We start from the raw sequence: 15,170 nt of genomic DNA, 5'->3' as shown, positions 1-15,170 counted from the left end.
TGATGTGTAGTGTGGTTATTTCAATGGCAAAGGATGGTTCTTTGAAGGTATAAATTCTTATTAAAACTCTTGTGACACTATAAAGCACAATGTACTACACTTAATCCTTAGGTTAGATTATACACTAAACACTATATTATGCACTGTACACTTCGTAGTAGTATTTGTTAGATCCTGGAGTACACTAAAATCCCAGTCTGGTAGCTCTGGAAGGTAAAAGTATAACACAATTAGTACAAAATACTACACAAAGTCCTGAATGCAATATGTAAATTATAGATATCAAAAGTAAAAGAGTTAATGTATGTGAATTAATTCCTTACTTTTAGTTATAATTCCTTACTTTGAGTTATATCAAGAGTAAAAAGTTAATGTATGTGAATTAATTCCTTACTTTTAGTTTAAATTTGTCTTTCAACGTAACCCTGGATGCACAAAGTCTTATGTGGCCCCATAGCCTACATCATTCAGGGGGTTCTGGAATGTACAAAAAATAATTAGTATGTCAGTAAGTACTCTATGCATAGTAAGTTACATACAGTAATATGCACCATACAGTGGTTTAATATCACATATATAACATGTATAAAACTTAGTTAATGTATGTTAATTAATTCCTTACCTTTAGTTTAAATTTGTCATTCAACGTAACCCTGGATGGACAAAGTCTTATGTGGCCCCATAGCCTACATCATTCAGGGGGTTCTGGAATGTACAAAAAATAATTAGTATTGTCAGTAAGTTACTCTATGCATAGTAAGTTACATACAGTAATATGCACCATACAGTGGTTTAATATCACATATATAACATGTATAAAACTTAGTTAATGTATGTTAATTAATTCCTTACCTTTAGTTTAAATTTGGCATTCAACGTAACCCTGGATGGACAAAGTCTTAGTGGCCCCATAGCCTACATCATTCAGGGGTTCTGGAATGTACAAAAAATAATTTTGTCAGTAAGTACTCTATGCATAGTAAGTTACATACAGTAATATGCACCATACAGTGGTTTAATATCAACTGGTATGCATTATTGTAAATGATTGGTCTACACCCCCTGTCACAGGGAGTGTACAGTACCAATTCCATGAGGGACCTTGATCACTTATCCCATGTGAGATCTTGGTCACTTTTTTTTAGTATGTACGTATAAAACTTACTTAATGTATGTTTACTACTATGTATAATTCCTTACCTTTAGTACAGTAGTACATAGTTTACAGTTGTCGTGCTATGTTATGTAGTAACCCTGGACAAAGTTTTATGTGGCCCCATAGCCTGCATCATGGAGGGGGTCCTGGTTTTCTGGAATGTACCAAAAAAGTATCAAAGTTAAGTCATGTTATGTATGTTTAGTAATGTTACATAGTAACCATAACGTACCAGTGGGTTTTATAACATGTACCTATATACATAATCAAACTTGGTTGGAAATTCCTGTAAAAAAAGTTATGTACGTATGTAATATGGTACTACTGTATGTAAAAACCTTTCTGTTCATACTTTGTTACACTACATGTTACATGTGATACGTATACTTTCCTGAAGGGTTTTTTTTCCATTCCAAAAAAAATGGTGCTTCTACTTGTAGTTATCCCTTGATGACACTTGTAGTAACAACCTGGAGTTGTGTGAAAAATGTTGGTTCTGGAAGGAAAAGTAACAAAATTAGTGTACAAAATATACACTACAGAAAGTTGTGAATGCATATGTTAATTACTGTAGATATATCAAGAGTACTAAAAGAGTTAAGGTATGTTAATTAATTCCTTACTTTTAGTTTAAGTTTCTTGTTTCATGTAACCCTGGATGGACAAAGTCTTATGTGGCCCCATAGCCTACATCATTCAGGGGGTTCTGGAATGTACAAAAAATAATTTTGTCAGTAAGTACTCTATGCATAGTAAGTTACATACAGTAATATGCACCATACAGTGTTTAATATCACATATAACATGTAGTATAAACTTAATTTTAGAAATTCCTTACATAACTTAACACCAACTTTTAGTGAGTCTCAAAGCTGTTACCTAGGTTGTGGGAGATGGAGGTGGAGGTGTAGAGCAATTCATGATAGGATGCATTCCAAACCTAACTTCAGTGTGCTTTATCACCGATACAGGCTAGGATGATGGGACAGTCTGGAATGAAGAATTAATATTAAAGGACAGTATGTAACCACTTAGGTGTACAAAATTTATTGTACATATGCAAACATTAAACAACAACTGAGAATTCCTTACCTTCAGCAAAATGAAGACATATATGATTATAGTATGTATGTTACATACATAACATGGTTATTACATATGTAATATTAAAACATTATAAAAAAAATGTCCTTACCAAATTCTAGTGTTTGGCTTGCTTACTGGGATGGCCATATGGTACATGAGAGTGGGTGCTGGCTATGAGTGGGATGGGCAGGTGCGTGGGATGTCGGAATGATAAAAAATATAAAAATGATAGTTACTACTACTGTAACTACTGCACATGTTATTACTGTTTGACTATGTAGTGTGTAATACGTATGTTCAATATAAAAAATGAAGAATTCTTTTACCTGAAGGAATGGGAGGAGGTGATACTACTCGTATCAAACTGATTTGGGCTCTGGAGAGGTGATACTCGTATCAACTGATGAGGGAACATCTACATCTGGAAAGAATGATAGGGTACATACAATATATTATAAGGTGGATGTAATGGTAGCATATGTACACTTTTAATAAAATTTCTATATTAGCAATTTATAAAACATTTTATACAAATTTGTTAAGGATTCCTTACCTGATGTATAGGGCGAGGCATCAAAACCATGGAAAGGCTCAGGGTCATCTGGGTCACTGTCACTATCAAAGGGGTCTGAAATGAAAAAAAAAAAAAATTTTACACATGCAACTTACCCGGCAGATATATACTTAGCTTATGTCTCCGACGCCAGACAGAATTTCAAAACCGCGGTCACTGCTACAGGTAGGTCAGGTGATCACCCCCTACCGCCGCTGGGTGGCGGTAATAGGAATCATTCCCGTTTTCTGACAGAATTTTTCTGTCGCCGGTGCTGACAACAACTTTGTTGTTAGCTCCTGATTAGAATTTCTTGCTTGCTTCGCCGAGGATTATTTGGGAGTATTTGATCTTTGGTTGTTGGCATACGCTTTGTGTTAGTAATTATGTCCGAGTTAACACCTGGAACTCTGTTTAGAGTATGTGTAAATGAGGGATGCAAGGTGAGGTTGCCTAAGGCTACTTTTGGACCCTCACACTGTTTGTGTAAAATGTAGGGGGAGGGATTGTTCGGTTAAGGATACGTGTGATGTATGTGAGAACTTAACTGAATTACAATGGAAAGAACTAACTTCGTATGTTAGAAAGTTAGAAAAGGATAGGATTAGAAAAGCTTCAGCTAGAAGTTCAAGTAGATCCTGTTCTGCGGAACAGGATAGTATTTCTAACCCTGTAGTAGCTTCGCCATCTTCCTTTTTGGTTTCAGCTCCTTCCCCCCGCAGCGAACCCGCAGATGTGTCTGTCGGAGAGCCGCTGTGGGGAAGCTTCAATCCGCAATTTGCAACAGCAATTGCGGGATATGAATCAAGGTAAGGGTGAAGTGTCTAGTGATCAAATGCAGTGTCCCCCAGTGCAGTGGAGGGGGCGTCTGACCGACTCGCATCGCTCCTAGGCCTAGACCCTCTTTCAGACTCCAGCCCAAGGGAGGAGGAATGTCGAAAGCCGCAAGGGGGATGTAGAGTATCCCCAACGGTCAGGCGTCCCTTCAGCAGGTCCTGTAGACTCGTCCCAGGCTGCTATAGAGAGCTATAGGAAAAGCCTCTTAGGAAAGTGTTTTTCCGACTCTGATTCGTCCTCTTCTAAACGAGGATGGAGCTCTTCTTACAAATCGCGCCAATCTCAAGAGAGCCTGGAAACCTCCAGGAGTAGGCGCTCTAGACTCCAGCCCGGAAGCTTTTCCGGAGTATTCTCATGCGCCTAAGAAGGCTATGAAGGATCCGGAATCCTCTCCAGAAGGGATTCGTCATCTACTAAGAGATTCCTGTTGGATCTCCAAGAGAATCTCTCTTCGTTAGTAGGCTCGCTTTCGACTAGTAGGCGCAAGGAGCCTGCTCGCAGGAAGGACGCCCTCTTCCAGTCAAGAGATCTGTTAGGAAGGAGGAGTATGATAGACGATCTTCTCCAGTAAGAGCCCTATTCGCCTCCTAGAGTAGACGACTCCTTTGAAAACTTCGTCGAGGCAGGGAAGATGGTATTCTCCTCGTAGAAGCTCGGAAGCTAGGAGTCATAGCGCACGGCAGGAAGGAGTCTCCTTGCGAGAAGACGATCGGTTCGTATCTGTAGAACGATCTCCGAGGAGTAGGATCTCCTCTGCAAGTGGTAGAAAAGGACGAGAACGCTCTAATAAGAGAGATAGAAGCGAGAAAGGCTCTCCTTCTAAGGACGATTCTAGAAGGCGCCAACGTTCGAGAGGACGAACTGGATGATCGAGTCTCGTTAAGTTACTCAAGACCTTATGGTAGACTTTCTTCGAGGGAGTCAAGCGCTTCTCCTAGTAGGTTCCAAGAGTCTACGAAGAACCTAAACAGGGGGTTCGCCCTGCCCTACTCCTGGAAGAGTATATATAACGAACGCTTACCGTTCTCCTAGCAGGCTTCGAGAGCCTGAAAGGAGCCTAATCGAGGATTTGCGCCCTACTCCGTAAGACGATCAAGAGTAGGCGCAAGCGCTTCCCCTCAAAGGCAGCAAGAGCCTAAAAAGAGCCTTTCCAAGGATTTGCGCCCTAATCCTGGTGAGAATCAAGGAGTATGGCTCTGGACGCCTCTCTTCGTGAAGATTCAGGAGCCTGAAAGGAGCCTTCTGTCAGGCGCTCTCCCTCTCCTAAGAGTTACAGAAGAGTAGGCGCAAGCGCCTCTCCTCACAGGCACCAAGAGCCTGAAAGGATCCTGACTTTGGATTCGCGCCCTACTCATAGTAGGCGCTCTGAGAATGGAAACGAGTCTCTCCAGATAGGCGCCAAGAGCCTAATAAATCAGGCTCTCGATCCTCTCGATCCTCGCCTAGTAGGTATCAAGAACCTAGGAGAGATAGAGCGGACTTTTGTTCTTTACCGAGGAAACAGAGCTCGGGATTGAACGGACGGCTACTTCGACGAGCTCTTGAAGGATAAGAGTCACATACCGGCCAGGACTTCTTCACCGAAGAAGTCTCCCTCTCCGAATGTAACTTTGGAGGAATTCTCGGAGGAGGAAGAGACGAAAGAAGTAGGAGTCTCTGATTATAAGAGACTTTCTGCATTACTTCTTCAGGAGTTTGGGGACTCACTTGTTCAGCGGATCCTCCTTCTCCGGGATCTTTGCTATCAAGTACTAAGTTGGCAAAATCCCCTTCTTTTGTCAAGATGCGGCCAACCCTTTCATGAGAAAGGCCATCAAGATCTGGAGAACTGGCTCCTGGTTAAGAAGGAGGCAGGTAAGACGGTGTTTTTTGTCCTCCGTCTAGATTGACAGTAAGCCGGGTGTCTGGTACGACACGTAGGAACCCATGGGGTAGGCCTTCCGGCTTCTGCAAACGCGGATTTTCTGCTTTAGTAGAATCTTCTAGAAGACGCTCTCTACTGTCAGGCTAAAGCGTCTTGGGGAATGTGCGAGATGGACCATTTACTCAAGGGTCTATTTCGCACACTTGAAGTCTTCAACTTCATGGATTGGGCCTTAGGAGCTCTAGCAAAAAGAGCGCAAGATCCGGAGTTCGTGACTATGGAGGTGCTATCAAGTGTCCTTTCATGTTTGGACAAGGCAGTCATGGATGGATCCACAGAAGTAGCATCTCTCTTTGGGGCAGGAGTGCTCAAAAAGAGATCTGTTTATAGCTCGTTCCTCTCCAAGTCTGTTTCGCCATTGCAGAGATCCTCTTTGCTTTTTTCTCCGCTCTCGGAATACCTTTTTCCTCAGGAGACAGTGAGGGACATTTCCAGATCACTGTCGGAGAAAGCTACCGCAGGATCTTCTGGCTCAGTCCGTCCGCCAAGAGGCTTAAACCGGCGGTGCCGATGACTAAGAGAGAGGGGAAAACAGCGAATAAGGTGTCGTTCCAACAGCCCTTTCGAGGAAGAACAACCTCAAGACCCGCAACTAAATTGAGAAGCGTTCAAGAGGGAAGATCTTCTCGAAGGCCATTCTCGAAGCCGCGTGAGACAGGAGTCCTCCAGACTCCAGTAGAAGCCAGACTTGTTTGAGGTTCTCGAAAGTCTGGGCTCAGAGAGGGGCGACAACTGTTCCCTCTCGATCCTCCGAGAGAGGATACCTGGTCCCCTTCAGGAAAAACCGCCCTTAAACTTCCACTCCAAGGGAGTTAGCGGCAAGATACAGAGATCCTTTAAAAAACCAAGCACTATTACATCTGGTGCAACAGATGCTAGAAAAGAAGGCGATAGAAAAGGTGTTAGACAATTCACCAGGATTTTACAATCGCCTCTTTCTGGTACCAAAAGCCTCCGGGGAGTGGAGACCAGTGCTGGACGTAAGCGCTCTGAATCACTTTGTGATCAAAACAACGTTCACGATGGAGACGACGTCGTCAGTTCTTTCAGCGCTGAGAAAAGGAGATTGGATGGTGTCATTGGATCTCCAAGATGCCTACTTTCATGTACCCATCCATCCCTCGTCCAGAAGGTATCTAAGATTCATGATACAGGGCCAAGTATATCAGTTTCGCGCCCTTTGTTTCGGTCTTTCCACAGCTCCCCAAGTTTTCACGGGATTGATGAAATGTAGCACATTGGCTGCATTTAAAAGGAATAAGGATATCGCTGTATCTCGACGATTGGTTGATTCGCTCGCAATCCAGGGATCAGTGTCTGGAGGACCTAAGATCAACGTTGGACTTGACTCAGTCTCTGGGACTGTTAGTGAACCTCGGGAAAATCCCAGATGGATCCCCAGCAAAGCATTGTCTATCTGGGGATTCTGATGGATTCTCGGGGTTTTCAAGTGTTTCCGTCCGTATAGAAAGACAGGAACGGTGCATTCTAAAAGTGAAGACCTTCCTAGAGAAAGAACAATGTTCCGCGAGGGAATGGATGAGTCTTCTGGGGACCCTCTCCTCTTTGGAACAGTTCGTTTCTCTAGGGAGGCTTCACATAAGACCTCTCAATTCTTCTTGAAGGAGAATTGGGACCGAAAGAAAATCAGGATCTGTGGGAATCTTTTCCTCTGTTCCAGAGAGATAAAGAAAAAAAGAAAACCTCAGCTGGGGTGGTTAGAAACCAGGCAGACTGAACGAGGGACTATCGCTGCAGTTACCGAACCCCTCCCTAGTGTTGTTTACAGACGCATCGGAGACTGGATGGGGGGCGACGTTGGGCCCGAGAGAAGTGTCCAGGCACCTGGATGGGGGAACAGGTGTCCTGCACATCAACGAGAAAGAGTTAGTGGCGGTGCATCTGGCTCTCAGGCAATGGGAAGCCCAAGTCGCAAACCTCAGTGTTGCAGGTAAATTCCGACAACACGACAGCTCTAGCCTACATAAGGAAACAGGGGGGGACTCACTCCCGCTCACTGTACAAGAAGGCGAAAGAGCTTCTTCTATGGTCAAAGGAGCGGAACATCACACTCTTGACGAGGTTTATACAAGGCGAGAAAAACGTCAGAGCAGAGTGTTGAGCAGGAGAGATCAAGTCATTTCCACAGAGTGGACTCTACACTCAGAGGTCTGCAATCAAATTTGGAACCTTTGGGGTAAGGTCAAACATAGACCTGTTTGCAACTCATTGGAATGCCAGGCTGGAGAACTACTGCTCTCCGATTTCAGATCCAAGAGCAGTAGCGATAGACGGCCTACTCCTAAATTGGGAAGGAATAGACGGCTACGCTTTTCCTCCTTTCAAGATCATAGGAAACGTAATAAGGAAGTTTGTTCTGACGAAAGGAGTAAAATTGACCCTAATCGCCCCATTTTGGTCCAGCTCAAGAGTGGTTCACAGAGGTACTGGAATGGATGATAGATTTTCCAAGGTACCTTCCTTTACGGAACGATCTTCTCAGACAGCCCCACTTCGACAGATACACAAAAACCTCCTCCCCGCGCTCGGTCTGACTGCCTTCAGACTGTCGAAGGACTCGTCAGAGCGAAGGGATTTTCACGCGCTGCTGCAAAGGCAATTGCAAGGGCCAGGAGGCCGTCAACGATACGCGTGTACCAGTCGAAGTGGGAAGTGTTCCGAAGGTGGGCCAGGAATCAGAATGTATCCTCTTCCAGTACCTCTGTGACGGAAATAGCAGATTTCCTCTTATATTTGGAGACTAAAATGTAACCTTGCAGTCTCGACTATAAAAAGGTTTATAAAAGTATGCTTTCCTTGGTGTTTAGAACATACAGGGCTAAACATCGCAGATGCAAAAGATTTACACGATTTGATTAAATCATTTGAGACTTCGAAGTCCAAGACAGCCAGAACACCCAGCTGGAACCTGGATGTGGTACTGAGGTTTCTCATGTCAAAGAAATTTGAACCTCCCAATAACTCAACGTTTCAGAGACTTGACTAGAAAATCAATTTTTTCTCTTGCATTAGCATCAGCTAAAAGGATTAGTGAACTCCAGGCTTTAGAAGGCACAGTGGGCTTCAGAAAGGATTCTGCAGTGTGTTCATTTAACCCCCCTATTTTTTAGCAAAAAAATGAGAATCCTTCTAAAGCCTTGGCCAAGGACGTTTGAAGTTAAAGGATTGACTTCCCTGGTAGGGAGAGAAATAGAGAGAACTTTGTGTCCGGTAAGGAGCCTCAAGTTCTATCTAGAGAGGAAAAAACAAATGGGAGAAACTCAGAGAGCCTTTGGTGCTCGGTAAGAGATCCGAGAAGAACGATGTCAAAGAATGCACAGGTTCATTCTTATCAGAGAAACTATTAAAGAAGCACATGTTGCCTGTGAAGAGGAATACCTCGGGCAGCTGAGAGTGAAAGCGCATGAGGTCAGAGCCGTAGCAACCTCATTAGCTTTCCACAAGAATATGTCGTTAAACGATTTAATTGGATCCACATATTGGAGATGCAATTCTGTGTTTGCGTCTAACTATTTGAGAGATGTACGTGTGACTTATGATAAGTGCTTCTCTCTCGGACCTTACGTGTCTGCGGATTCGGTGCTGGGACAGGGGGCTGAAACCAATCTAGCTTAGTTTAGATAGATTAGGGATTTTAATCTTGTGGTGTTGTTTTTTATGGTCGATTGAAAGTGGTCAGGAAAAAAGTACCATTTTCAATTCGTATGTATAACAAAGTATAACAAAGTGTGTGGTCAGGTGGTCGAGATTGGTTGTTTTCATGCTCCTTGTAATGTTTTGGACCTAGGCTCTGTCTTGTAAGAGGGTTAGTCCCCGTTGATACGACAAAGGTGAAGGCTCTACCATGTAAGTGGGATAGGCCCCATTGGTATGATCCAAATAAGGCTCTGTCGAGTAAGCGGGCTCGCACCCCATTGACATGATCCAGAAGGGTTCTCAGTGTAGGTCTCATCCTCACTGGAACTCTCGAGGCAATCAGACTCATAGACAGTTCTCATGAAGTCTTCTGCCCAATAATGGTAGGAATCAAGGTAATTAAGTTTATTTTTAGTACCTACACAAAAAAAGATTGTTTTTCCCGTGTTTTTGAATTGCTATTCATATTGATTAACTATCTCTTACCCTCCTCCAAGGGTGTCAATCAGCTAAGTATATATCTGCCGGGTAAGTTGCAGTGTGTAAAAATGAAATTGTTAAGATACAATAAAGTTTTACACATACTTACCTGGCAGATATATACGTTTAATGGCCCACCCATCCTCCCTCAGGAGATAGGAGGAGAAAAATTCTGTCAGAAAACGGGAATGATTCCTATTACCGCCACCCAGCGGCGGTATGGGGGTGATCACCTGACCTACCTGTAGTGTGTGCCGCGAGTTTTGAATTCTGTCGGGTCGTCGGAGACATAAGCTAAGTATATATCTGCCAGGTAAGTATGTGTAAAACTTTATTGTATCTTAACAATTTCATAATAAGGTTATGCAACATCAAACACAATCGTACCACTATGTAAGTTAGTGTACGTATGTATGTATGGGTAAACAATTTCCAACATGAAAATGAGAAAATGAAATTGCTTACCTGATTGTACATGGGGGGGGGCCTGGGCTGGGCTGATACAGAGGGTCAGGTACAGGGGATCCTGGAACTGTCACAGGTAGTTACAGGGAGATCTGGAACTGTCCACAGGTAGTTACAGGGAGATCTGGAACTGTCACGGTAGTACAGGGGGATCTGGAACTGTCACCACTTCTGCAATAAAATTACAAATGATGAAAAATTAATGAAGTTACAATTTACTCTTACATTTAGTTGTTACTTATTAACAAACATTTTTAATAATGTTTACACTATGTAAACACATAAATTAGTAAAACAGTTCAGAATTCCTTACCAGGACTAGGAGTGGGAGGTGGTGGTACTGGAGACTTGTGAAAGAAGTGTCAAGCCTGGACTGCACACTTCTCTTCGTCTGCTTCTCCTTCAGGGTCTCCTTGTAGAAAGTCACCAAATCCATGCTTCCACTCTTGATTTTGTCAAACCTAGAAACGTTAGGGTCTTCTGCCTCAAAAGAAGCCAAGGCTCTCTCCAGATGAGTAAAACCCTCTGACAAGCCTTTCACAGTTAATGACCTGGGTTTTGGCTCTGGTGTTGCCGCCTCCTCTTCCTCAATCATTTGTTGTTCAAGTTCTAGTAAGTCCTCTGCAGACAATTCCTCTCCATGGAAGCCAGCAGCTCTGTTACATCATCAGGTTCAAGATCTAGTTGCAGCCTCTTGCTTAGCCCTACGATCTTCTCGTCACAGTCTCGACGTCTTCTGCCTGGTCAAAGCCTTCAAAACTGTGCACAAACTGTGGACACAGTTTCCTCCAGGCCCCATTTAAAGTGGTCGTCTTCACCTCGTCCCAAGCACTTGCAATGTTCTTTCACTGCATCTGCAATGTTGTAGCCCTTCCAGAATTGCTTCAGTGTCAACTCCTTGTTAGCTTCTATGGCCCTCAAAGCAAAACGTATGGTCCTTCTAAGGTAGTAAGCCTTGAAATTAGCTATTACTCCCTGGTCCATTGGCTGTATCAGCGATGTGGTATTGGGTGGGAGGTACACCACCTTCACATTAGGATGCATGTCGCTCAAATTTGAAGGGTGACCAGGGCATTGTCCAGGACTAAGAGGGCCTTTAAAGGCAGACCCTTCGAAGTCAAATACCGCTCCACTGCTGGCACGAAATGGTCATTGAACCAATCTTCGAAGACCATTAAGGTAACCCACGCCTTCTTGTTAGATTCCAAATCACAGGGAGTTGACTCTTGAAAATGCCCTTGAAAGCCCTGGGATTCTCGGCCAAATACACCAGCAAGGGCCTTCAGTTTCAAATCACCACTTGCATTGGCCCCAAACAGCAAAGTCAGTCGCTCCTTTCCAGCTTTATGGCCAGGTGCTGACTTCTCCTCCTTGGAAAGGTACGTTCGATTTGGCATTCTTTTCCAAAATAATCCAGTCTCATCCACATTAAAGACTTGGTCAGCAGTGTACCACCATCCTTAATTATCTCAGCCAAACCACCTGGAAAACTTTCTGCTGCTTCGCTATCAGCACTAGCAGCTTCACCTTGCAGCTTCACATTATGCAAATTTGCACGAGCCTTAAAACGGTTAAACCAACCTCTACTCGCGGAAAATTCACCACCAGCACTGCCTTCGCCAAACTTTTTCATACTGCCTCATGCAGCGCTCTAGCCTTCTCCTGGATCCACACTTAAGCTCACCGGAACACGTCGCTGGTTCTGGTCCTCCAGCCAGATCATGAGCAATTTCTCCATTTCAACAATGCTCTGGCTACGTTGCTTCTCGTTTATCACCATTGACTTCATCGGTGCAGCATCCTTAACATGCTTCAGAATACGTTCCTTATCTTTCACAATGGTTACCACCGTGGTCCTGCTCAAGCCTAAAGAACGGCCTATTTCGGTGTTAGTTTCTCCCTCCCTTCTCCGAACGCTTTATCACGTCATATTTGACCTCCATCGTGATGACCTTCCTCTTCTTGGATGAACTATCATCGGAGGAAGTACTTTGGCGTTTAGGAGCCATTGTAAATTTGCGAAAATGGCAAGGAATTTCAGCAACGTCTCAGCACACAACCTAGTGGAATGCAGGCAGGCACGCGATTGAAGTGGCGTCCTTCGTATTGTTACGCTTGGCGTCCTCGACCGTCCGAGGTCGTTGTTCGGTCAATTTACCATACAGTTTAATAGCGTTAATTAATTTATGCACCTCCGCTCAAAAACTAGTTCTGCATATGAGGTATCATTAAAAAGCATAACAAAACGTCGTAACCTTGGAATTTGTGTTGTAATCTAACCAGAAACTTAGTTTTTTTAATTATGTACTGGAAACAAGCAATGATTTTTCATTATATTTGCGCTTTTGGACTGTTTTAAACTGCGCATCCCAAGCTAGTGTATTCATTCGCCCGCAAACTAGTTCTGCATATGCGGCGTCACTAAAAAAATTTAAAAAATACGAAAAAAAAAAAGTGTCAAAAATCATCATAACCTCAAAATTTTGTTGTAATGTAACCAAAAACATATTTTTATTATGTACTGTGCTAAACTATAAAGGATTTTTATCATAGCATGCGTTTTTTAAAGAGCGTCGTTAGCGTCGGTTTTTTAGCGTCGGAAGCGTCAGCGTCGTAACCTCGGAACAAGCGTCGTAACCCAGGACGGAATTTCCATTGAATATTTAAGAAAAAGCGTCGTAACCTCGGAACGTCGTAAGCCGGAACCGTCGTAGCCCGGGGACCGCCTGTATATGGAAATGTTGTGCAATTTCATGCACAATACAACTAAAAACAACCCATGGTTGTAGCTTTTATCAGTTTTGAGATATTTTCATATAATACTATAATTGCCAAAATTTCAACCTTCGGTCAACTTTAACTCTACCAAAATGGGTCGAAAAACGCAATTGTAAGCTAAAACGCTTATATTCTAGTAATATTCAAGCATTTACCTTCATTTTGCAACAAATCAGAAGTCTCTAGCACAATATTTCGATTTATGGTGAATTTATGAAAAAAATAACATTTTCTTTACGTCTGCGCGGTATCTTCCGAAAAAATCATACGTGCGATTGTGGTAATGTTTGCACCATTTTAAATTAGCCGTTACATAAAGTTTTATATATGAAAATGTGCGGAATTTCATGTAGAATACAACAAAAAATAAATTGTTGTAGCTTTTCTCATTTTTGAAACATTTGCATATAAATCACGATAAATAGAAAAAAAACCACTTTCGGTCGGATCCGACTTTGACTCTACCGAAATGGTTGAAAAACGCAATTGTAAGCAAAAACTCATTCAGTCATTTATCTTCATCTTGAAACAAATTCGAAGTCTCTAGCAAATATTTAGATTTATGGTGAATAAAAAAAAATCTTTCCTTCCCTCTGCGCGCGGATTCTCCGCCACAAATCTCCGAAATGGCGTTACTCCCATTCTCTGAATATTTGCTCCGTTTCATATTCGGCATTTTTTATTGAGTTTTATATATAAAATGTGTGCAATTTCATGTAGAATAAAACAAATATTTGAAGGTTGTAGCTTTTCTTATTTCCGAAATAATTGCATATAAAAAATATATATATACGTATATATAAAAATTCTCATTCGGTCAACTTTAACTCGTCAGATATGGTCGAAAACTGCAATTGTAAGCTAATACTCGTACAGTATAGTAATATTCAATCATTTGTCTTCATTTTGAAAGAAATTGTGAAGTCTCTAGGACAATATTTAGATTTATGGTGAATTTTTGAAAAAAATATTTGTTTACGTCCGCGCGTTAAGAATTCATGCATTATTTTGTGATAATATTTTCTCTGTGTTGCTTTTATCGTTTTACAATGGGTTATATACCAAAACAAAATGATAGCAATTTAGTGTACATTACAATGAAAAAAAAAGTAACTTGTTACCTTTAACCGTTTTGCGCACAGTGCAATTGAATACAATTATATATGAAATATTGTTTGTTCTGATACGTAATACAAACCTCGGTCCTTTAACAATAGGAAGTAGCTAGCGGCAGCTGGAATGGTCGTAAGCTTCGAACAAGGGGAGAACGGTAGTTAACTGCTTGTCCGACAGGACTGGGAGGTAAACAAATCACTTTTGCTTTCAGCCGCGGGTGTGTAAGGACGTGTTCGTCATCGCTCTTCTGCCCGCTTCATCGTCCGTATGCTTTGTTTATATTGTGTTTTCTACTAATGGTTTGTTTGTTTTTGACTTGAAATTAAACTGTAAGTACACTGTTTTCATTTTCATTACTTAATTATGAACCAACATGGAGCTATCGCCGTAGATGCGGCGATTTCCTCTCTGGTGCCGAGGGCGGGCGCGCTCGCACCGAGTCATGTATTTTGGGCGAAAGTGTGTAATTGAAAAATGTAAGTACTCTTTTCATTATATTTTTGCCCTGTGCGTTCGTTGCCGAGAGCGTGAATTGCGCTCGTACGAGCCTCTTATTTGTATGATAGAATGCAATGAAAGTGGATTCGCAATTGCAGTATTCTTTTCATTTTCATTTATTTATTTGCATCAATTTTAATTTGGATCAATTTTCGCTCTTACCCGGGAATTGATCCTTACGATTTATTTTCTGTGAAAGTGAAATCGCAAGTGCAGTATTCTGTTTGTTTCATTTTCATATATATTTTATGATAGCATCATATTATTATGGATCAAGTTTCCCCTCTTACCCGGGAATTGATCCTTCCCCCTTATGTTCTATGAAGTGAATCGCAAGTGCAGTATTCGTTTCATTTTCATATTACTTTTCACTGCTGTGCGGGGAAAGGGGAAAGCGAAGGTCTGCCAGGAAGTCGTCTGAACAGCTCTCCCGCGACTCCCTTGGTATTCGATTCTTCGTCTTCTTTCCTGCCCCCCGCTCAGCTTCCTCGTTGTATTTTGTATTTGGGGTCTTCCTTGCGTTCGGGGTGGGGCATATCTTCCCCCCGTGCGTGAGGGAACCCCTCTTACTAATCTATCTGTGGTACCGCAGGTGCTACATCCGTGGGAGACGACCTTGG

At 42.4% G+C, this 15,170-nt stretch overlaps 1 long non-coding RNA gene and 1 pseudogene across 2 annotated transcripts; one reads left to right on the top strand and one right to left on the bottom strand.

The window, feature by feature from the left end:
* Positions 1 to 15,170, top strand: part of LOC135211960 (uncharacterized) — a 122,681-nt pseudogene that overhangs the window by 11,280 nt on the left and 96,231 nt on the right.
* Positions 73 to 1,356, bottom strand: LOC135211961 (uncharacterized). 2 transcript variants are annotated; one of them, XR_010313787.1, is made up of 4 exons: positions 1,201 to 1,356; positions 623 to 705; positions 395 to 477; positions 73 to 206 (listed from the first exon to the last, which is right to left on the bottom strand). It is a non-coding gene; the product is annotated as an uncharacterized LOC135211961 (long non-coding RNA). The 2 variants fall into 2 exon arrangements; XR_010313788.1 differs by lacking the exon at positions 1,201 to 1,356 and adding an exon at positions 853 to 902.

Source organism: Macrobrachium nipponense, chromosome 40, assembly GCF_015104395.2.
Source record: "Macrobrachium nipponense isolate FS-2020 chromosome 40, ASM1510439v2, whole genome shotgun sequence".
In the NCBI taxonomy this organism is placed as follows: Eukaryota; Metazoa; Arthropoda; class Malacostraca; order Decapoda; family Palaemonidae; genus Macrobrachium; species Macrobrachium nipponense.
This window is presented reverse-complemented; position numbering and strand designations above follow the sequence as displayed.